A 6,570-nucleotide genomic window follows, 5' to 3' on the forward strand; every position below is an offset into this window, starting at 1 on the left:
CAGTAACAAAACGTTTCTATTTAAAATGAATACATATTTTGAACATAGTTTTAACATTTTTAATTTTTTGGAAGGTTAAAAAATGTAATTAAAAAAGTAATGAAAAATAAAAATAAAAAAAAAATCCTCGCTGCACGGGGACCCGAAGGCTAGCTCCAGATTGCGATTCATACGCTCGACGGCTCGACAGTCGAATTTCAGTTTCGTTTCCGTAAGCTGTAAAGCAATACAACATGGCAACATGGCAAGTGCTAAAAATAGATTGTGGCTGGCATAAGCGCACAAGCAGCGCACACGGATATAGTAAAGGTACGCTGGGGAGTGTAGCGTGGTGTAGCGCGCGGGCGCGTTGCTAACACGATACAGTGTTTTCTGCACCGACGAAATGCCGTCGGTGGCCTCTGGTCACCGACGAGATACTATTAAAGACTGCCAGCCCCTGTGTTATTCCGCGGGACCAGTAAGTGGGCGCGTGTGGGCGCGGGGATAACGTGAAAGTTACAGTGATCTGATATACCACATCGCTAAAAGTTCTAAATAGTGCTAAAATAGTGCCAAAACATCGTCTGAAATATGGCGGAGAATGTAACATTTAATAATAATCGATATGGTTTCGTAATAATTCGCATTCACACCGATGCATCGCGACGAGAATCTCCTCAGTGGTCTTCTGTACCGACAAAATGCCGTCGTTGGCCTTCTGTTTCTCTGGATGGAGCTAAAATATATCCTAGAGGGCGTAAGAAATACCGAAAAATTCGAGTCCCGCCAACTCCCATAAGGCTGGCAGTCTTTAACAGTATCTCGTCGGTGGCCTCTGGTGGCCTTCTGTTTCTCACTCCAGTCAGAATATATCCTAGAGGGCGTAAGAGAAATATTCGAGCGACACAGATTGTCACAGATGTCGTCAGATGTGCTAACAGTAAAGTGGGTTCTGTTTCTTGCTAAAGATGATGTAGGTTCTGTTCCATGCTAAAGATGATGTAGGAGCTGTTCCAGGCTAAACATGATGTGGAGACAAAAGCGGCACGGCCAAAACCCGGGCGTGAGCACTCTCATATACTCTCTGGCCCAGATAACACTGGATAACACGCTTTTTTTCGCGCATGCGCGTCAAAACAGTAACGTAGCTATGAGGCGGCCGATACGATGATGTAGCAGAGCCCTGAGGCAGCTACAGGCAGCTACAGTCAGCGGCGATAATAAGTGGACACGCTTAAAAATCGCATAACTTTTTAGAAATTGGTCCAAAGGACTTGAATTTTTTTAAGATGTTAGACCGGCTAGTTCGCTAGAGAATAAGTAAACTAAAATTTCTTACGATTGCAATTGGTAGGAATTATACAAAATTTTAAAATATGATGTTTTGCCAACTTTTTTATATGGGCCTGTAATGATAATTTAAAAAATGCGTTTTATAGATTTCGGTAACTTATATGCATACCAATTTCAGATGACTTTAGTGAAAATAATTAATTAATTAATTAATAATTAACAGATCAATTTAGACCCTTCTCTTGCACACAAAGCCAAGGCCGAATATATATACAAATACACTTGTGTCATTCATTCGTTTTTCATAATCAGTTCATATCAACTTCTTAACATTCGGCATGGCGCTCAAGGTGCCACATTTCCTCGCGAAGCGTACTTTACTGAGGCTAAAAAGCCGCGCATGCGCGAAAAAAAGCGTGGAATCTGGGCACACTGCACTGATATATATTCTATGGATTCGAGAAGCCTCCCTGATAGCACAACGGACTCCACGTGAAGTGTCGAAAACGATTACAGGTAGACTCCACCTGGAACCAGCCCACGCGGAATGCAGCTTTCTGCAGTCCAGCTGGAACGCCACTCTATCCTGGATTCCGCTTCCCCGCAAGATGGCAGCACGGTCGCACTGATTAATGCGGCGAATGCCGTTATACAGGGCAGCGCCGTCGGTAAGGGCAGATCGCACTAATGTGGCAGATGTCGATAAAGTAAATTTCTATTGTACAAATATGTAGCAGTTTTCCTTTTTACCGACAATACTGATTTTTGAATGAATATTCAGTCACATGCAAGGAGAGAAAACGAAAAAAAAATAATCTGTTCAAAATAAAAATTCTCTGCATTGATTGCAAGAGATGGAAGCTAAGATTAAAATGTCCCCATGCAAAAAAAGACAAAGTGTCATATAAGGGAAAAGAAAATTTACTTTTTCTTATTTTTTAATACGCCGCAGGAAGTTGGTAAAGACACATGACAATGACACAAGGAATATATATATATATATATATATATATATATAATAAATATTATAATTTTTTATTATTACTATGCTTTATTATTGGACGAACACCTAAATATCTCTTCAGGTTATTGTGATGCAAAAAATATTTGTTACGTAATGTGCACGGTGTGCCAGATATTTGGTCCATTGACACCATGCACATTACGTAACAAATATTTTTTGCATCACAATAACCTGAAGAGATATTTAGGTGTTCGTATTTAAACGGAACACCCTGTATATTGTGATTATTACACGTTGTTGCCCCTGCTTCCCAAAACTTGTGGCCCGTAGCACGTTCTGGCATAGGTGGGATACCTAAAAAATACAAAGAAAATCAGTAATGTACAATATATGCATGTGTGTTGAATGGCATAATTAGATATACGTACCACGTGAAAAATTAGAGGTCTTCATCTTCCCCGGTTGCCGCAGCTTCCTTCTCCTCCTTCCCTGGATAGCACATTATATTTATCCTCCGTTCTGTAAATTAGATTTTCAATTACACAGTGAGTAAAGGTGAGTATTTAATCTTCTTCGCTTATTGCTCATCTCAACGAATTTTCTAATTTCTGGTGCTACAATTACAAAAGGTCTTCTGACGTTTTTCATCAACTAATATACCTAACTGATTCAAACATTGCAATGATATTTATAAAAAATCGATTAAAGTTGAACCACAAACAAAAGAATGTACTACCAGAAATAAAAAAATTCGATGATGAGAAGCAAGTGAAGAAGATTAAATTGCCTTACTGAATTGGTTTAAGCCATCATTTTGCCGATTTAGAATATTGCTAAGCTAATTCTAATCTGAATGGGCCAAAGCTGAATTGTGTTGGATTTGTTTAAAGTGATAAATGATAATAATGATGATGAAAAGAGAGTGATAAAGTGATAAAGAAACAAACAATTTACTATTTTGGACTCTACATTGAAGTGAACATACTCGCCCCGTAGCACCTCATACGTGATGGCACATGGCACTGTCGCGTGGTGTGCCGACAAGCGTTCTCACGCTTTTTCACGCGAAGATTTTGGGAGACATTTGAGCAAAATGAAACCGATCAACCAATATAAATATGTACAAATACCTTCCGTTCTTCCTTCCTTCCACGTAGTGCACGTAATCCAAGTAATCCACGTAATCACATAATCCAAGCAAGTCAATCTAATAAATAGTCAAATAGTCAAATGCCGCAACGCAGACCGCACTCGCGAGTGTAACGTGTAACCACAGAGCGAAGCTATGTAATATATCTGTGATTGTGTCAAGAAAAACGCTGCATGTCACAATTTCAAAAAATTTCAGTTTATGCATTTATTGAACTTTATAGTGTAGGATTAGGTATTTACCAGAAAAAACGTCACGAAAATCAATTCAAAAGGCTCGAAAAAATAATACAATTTAACCAATGTCCTTGTCAAAGCATTAGTGATCAAAACTTTAAACGACAATATCTCGAAAGTGAAAGTACAATGTGACATGCGGCGGCGTCCTCCTGACAACCACAGATATTACGACCGAGCTAAGCGAACGAGAACTTGCGAACTGTTGAGAGTTGAGAGAATAACTGAAAACTGCTGAAAACTGAACGGCAGTTTCCCCCAGGGGGCTTAAGCTGTAACAGAGAGGATATGAGAGTGCTCACGCCCGGGTTTTCGTTGCCACCGGTTTAGTGCTGCCCCCTCTAAAAACCTTAGCCTGGATCAGCTCCTAGACCGACAGTAGAGCGGATTTCCCCCTCCCACTTTTAGCCTGGATCAGCTCCTAGACCGACGGTAGAGCGGACGCTTAGCCTGGATCAGCACCTAGACCGAAGGTAGAGCGGACGCTTAGCCTGGATCAGCACCTAGACCGACGGTAGAGCGGATTTCCCCCTCCCGCGCCAGAGAAGATGAGATCTCACATCATTTTTGAGAAAGAGAAATTAATAGTTTTAAATACAATCTCTCTCTCTCTATTTCTAGATTTAATATACAACTTGGAGAAAAGTTCCCGAGAGTTAGAACACATTTTACTCTCAAATTAATATATATTTTGCGTAGTTTTCTGCAGAACTTGGCATAAAAATATAAATTAATTTAATATTCAGCATAGGATAGATTATCCTCTAGTTGTATGAGATAATTCAAACCATTTAATATCAATTTAATTGCTAGTAATTACGCTAATCGCGAATAATCGTATCCACATAGCACACGACGTTTTATACACGTCGTTATTACGTCTTCTTTAGGTCTCAACGTCTTACGTCCCAAAAGGACGTCTTTTAGACGTCTAAAAGAGCCATTTTGGAAACGTCGTTTTTACTGCTGAACGAAAATGCCCCTTTTAGACGTCTCATTTCAACCGTAAAAACTTAAAAGACGTGTATTAGACGTATTCCAGCGACCTTCCAGCGGTGTTCCAGCGACTTTCGAGACGTCTGAATGTCTTGCGGCAGGCGTCTAAAATATATCCTTTAGACGTCTCAGCGCCATTTGGGTAGTTGAATTACATTGTAATTGAAATTTAATGTATTTGGAGCACAATGTAATTGAAATGGAATGTAACTGAATGATTCAGAATCAGACTTCGAAAACTGTTTAATATCGATTTCGGTAACTAAACCAGTTATGAAGAACTTTTATTTCGACGAACTGTTTTACGAAGAACCGAAAGGGTTTTTCAGGATAAGTATGGTCCAGCAGCTCTCACGGCAATTTTTATGGATATCACGTGCAAAAATCAATGCTTTTAGGTTGAAAGAAACGAAAATACTCGAACTTACATCGTGCATTTTATATATTTGTTTACGCAACTGTGAGCAAATTATAAACTGTAGAAAAAAAATAAATTTTTTTAGGGTGCAGATTCCAAGCAATAGAAGCTGCTGTGTCAAAGATTGACGATGTCCCGGACGAGTTGTTCCCATTATCTATTCCTTATTCTTTTCGTTACTTTGTATTTTGAATAATATAAACAGTATTATAAACAGTAGTGATGGCCACAGTATTGTGTCATAGTAATCTCAGAATCATGATTACGGTCGTGATTTCGTAATCTAGAGTGAATTTGCTTATTGTCATCCTAATTCTTCGTATATCATACAAGATATTCTTACCAAAGGTTGAAACCATGCTGTATTTCAGGGGTGGCCAACTTTTGTGTACATAAGATCTACTTTTTATCTTAAAATAAAATCGCGATCAACTTGTTGTCATAGGCGTAGTCTAAGTGGGGTGAGAGGGAGGTGTGAAATACATACTATGTTTATACACTGTGTTTCAGTACATAGATTATTTAACGGGCCAAAAAAAAATCGTCCAGGGGAATTAAAACAACATGAGTAATTATTAACAATATTAGTTCAAATTAGCTACAGATAAAGACAGATTTAGAATTAAATCCTTTTTTTATTGCCTTAACATTAATGGGAAGACTGAGTTTGCATGTCTCTAACCAAGCAATCATAATTAGGTGTATATCCTGACAAAGATAATAATAATGAGTCTATAGTATGGGAATCAGTCAGGACAGAACGTTGTTTAGTCTTCGTTAACTGTAAGTATGAAAATGCCGATTCACACGGGTATGTAGATCCGAAGCAAGAATAGTATTTGCTACATTTGGTGGTACTGGGATATTTTTCGCGGTTGACGTATTTCCAAAAATCATCCTCAAATTTTCTGGTTTGTAAGCTCGACGTCTACATTATAGCCAGAGAGGCGGTTGATCGACCAAAATTGGATTCGCTATATTTGATGAAAACATCTTCGATCGGACTGTTGATAACAGATTAATCACTCACTGATCACGATTCGTGGTTCACCCTGTACAAAGGGTGACTACTACTTTTTAGTGTATAGTACAGTTAAGGAGACTGGAGACAAACGAGAGAGGATTTCTTCGTTTCGCCCAAGACAAAGTATTGCTTGTGTGAAATCAGGGACTTAATCCCGGTAAAATATACATACCGGACAATACCGGTAACGGTATTATGCCAAACGGCTGAAATAACACCGAAACCGTTAATATACTTTTTGGAGCAAAAGCTTCTGAAAAAGTAAGTGTGGGCTTTTGTTGTGCTATGGCCGAACAGCAATGGGCCACCAGCCGTACCCTTAAGAGTTAATAGTCGTAATAACCATAAAGACATTAAAGACCAAATAATAATAGAACTAGGCTAGTTCTATTCATAACCCCTCATCCTATCCTAAATAACAGTAAACTTAAAAATTTGTAAGACAACCAAAATGAACGCCTATTGTCAGCCTGTTATTTATGATAGGATGAGGGATTAAGTTTTTAT

General features: G+C 38.7%; 1 long non-coding RNA gene across 1 annotated transcript; it reads right to left on the reverse strand.

Annotated features, from left to right (window-relative positions):
- Positions 1 to 2,303: 2,303 nt before the first annotated feature.
- On the reverse strand, positions 2,304 to 3,878 carry LOC143207788 (uncharacterized). Its single transcript, XR_013008752.1, has 3 exons — positions 3,370 to 3,878; positions 2,668 to 2,758; positions 2,304 to 2,593 (listed from the first exon to the last, which is right to left on the reverse strand). It is a non-coding gene; the product is annotated as an uncharacterized LOC143207788 (long non-coding RNA).
- Positions 3,879 to 6,570: the final 2,692 nt, after the last annotated feature.

Source organism: Lasioglossum baleicum, chromosome 4, assembly GCF_051020765.1.
Source record: "Lasioglossum baleicum chromosome 4, iyLasBale1, whole genome shotgun sequence".
Lineage (NCBI taxonomy): Eukaryota > Metazoa > Arthropoda > Insecta > Hymenoptera > Halictidae > Lasioglossum > Lasioglossum baleicum.